Below are 2148 nucleotides of genomic sequence, written 5' to 3'. Positions count from 1 at the left end.
TTTTTTTGATTTATTTCTGTAGACCTCCTCTGTGGTCAATTTTATCTCAATTTTAAGAAAGAAAAAGAATGAAGTGCGAATATATGCTGCTATATGGATGAACCTTGAAAACATTAAGTAAAAGATGCCAGTTATAAAAGACCCAATTATGTGATCCCATTTCTATGAAATGTCCAGAATAGGCACACATAGAGACAGAAAGCAGATCAGTGGTAGCCAGGGGCTCAGGGGGTTGGAAGGTGATATCTAAAGGGTATAGTTTCTTTTGGGTTGATGAAAATGTTCTAAAATTGACTGTGGTGATGTGGTGGTGGTACAACTCTGTAAGTATACAAAAACCATTAAATTGTATACTTTAAATGGGTTAATTTTATGGCAAATTATATTTCAATGATGCTTGTTAGGAAACGAATCAATCAATTAGTGTGGAATGGAATCTTACGTCAAGTAAAAAGCAGTGATAGAATTTTTTTTTTTTAATAGAGACAGGGTCTTGCTGCATTGCCCAGGCTGAAGTGCAGTGGATGGTCACAGGTGCAATTATAGTGCACTGCAGCCTCCAAATCCTGAGCTCAAGCAATGTTCCCACCTCAGCCTCTGGAGTAGCTGGGACTACAGGCACAGGCCACAATGCCCTGCTAGAAAGAATTTTTAACATTGTAAATCAATGTGTTAGCACCTTTCTCCAAAAGAATCTTGTAGATATATCAGGAGAAAGGGAAATAGACAGTGGTTGGCAGATTAGCAGATTATCCTTAGGCTCTAGGCAAGGGGGCCTGTGCAAAAAGGGGGTGGGCACTTGGCTGAGGAGAGGAAGCATTGGGGTCTAAAATCCTTCCTGTGGGTGCTAGGGATGGAGAAAGGGTCTTTTTTTCTTTCTTTTTTTTTTTTCCTCACAAAGGCGCTGTTTGCTCACCAAACGATGCTTAAGAGTTGTGTCCACCAGATTAGGGGAATGGCTTTTTTCTAATTCACCTTATAGGCTACCTGGGACTTAACTTCTCCCCCTTGCATTATTAAACTTCTGTCCACAGGGGTTAACAATGACCTATTCTCTAATTGCCTGAAACAGTACACACTTTTCATCATCTTTCTATTTGACCTCTGTAACACTAGGGACCATTGGCCATTAATAATTTGAACGATTCCTTTGGCTACCTACCATAGCAGTGAATGCTTTGACTTCACAACCACTGCTACGCAGCTTCTATTCTTCCGGCCAACTAAAAGTAGGTGCTATCCCATGGTTTTATTTGTTTGTTTGTTTCTTTGTTTTATTTTTGTTTTTTTTCTTTTTCTAAGTCTTCGAAGAACAGAAGGACCCATGGGTTTGTTTTTTTTTTTTGTTGTCGCTTTTTGTTTTTTTCAGACAGAGTCTTGCCCTGTTGCCCAGTCTAGAGTGCCATAGCGTCAGCCTAGCTCACAGCAACCTCAAACTGTTGGGCTCAAGGGATCCTCCTGTCTCAGCCTCCCGAGTAGCTGGGACTACAGGCATGTGCCATCACACCCCACTAATTTTTTCTATTTTTAGTTGCCCAGCTAATTTCTTTTTTTTTTTTTTTTAGTAGAAATGGGGTCTTGCTCTTGCTTAGGCTGGTCTTGAACTCCTGACCTCAAACGATCCTCCTGCCTCAGCTTCCCAGGGTGCTAGGATTACAAGCATGAGCCACCACACTTATCCCATGGTTTTAACATCTGTCCCATCTTTCAGTAGTCCTAGCTTCTCCTGTCCTGCTCAAACTTCAAATCACAGTCCTGACACCTCTCCAGGGCCTTTTCCCAACTCTTTTGATGGATGTCTCCAGGAGGATCTCATGCTAGCACTTCAAATATGACACAGGAGAGGTGGGATGAACTGAGGACACAGGAGACATACGTGAGAAGCATTAGATCCATGCACTTTTGGCTTCAAGTCAGGAATAATCAATGGGACCAGGTGGAATGCTGTGTAAGATGGGCAGGTAGGTCTGATAAAAGGCAGCACACATTGAGAAACTAGGAAGGTTTTCACAGAAGTGAAGGGCAAAGGGTGTTCTAGAGTGAAAGGACACAGCAGAGGAAGGGACACAGTACTACGTGGGGCTCCAGACAGTGAAAGTCTGTGTGTTCCATGATGCCTGGGCTTGTCTTTTCTCTTATCAGCCAAAG

This window comes from Propithecus coquereli, unplaced genomic scaffold (genome assembly GCF_000956105.1).
Source record: "Propithecus coquereli isolate 6110/MARCELLA unplaced genomic scaffold, Pcoq_1.0 Scaffold114, whole genome shotgun sequence".
NCBI classification, from domain to species: domain Eukaryota; kingdom Metazoa; phylum Chordata; class Mammalia; order Primates; family Indriidae; genus Propithecus; species Propithecus coquereli.
The sequence above is the reverse complement of the archived record's forward strand: the minus strand, read 5'-3'. Positions refer to the sequence as shown.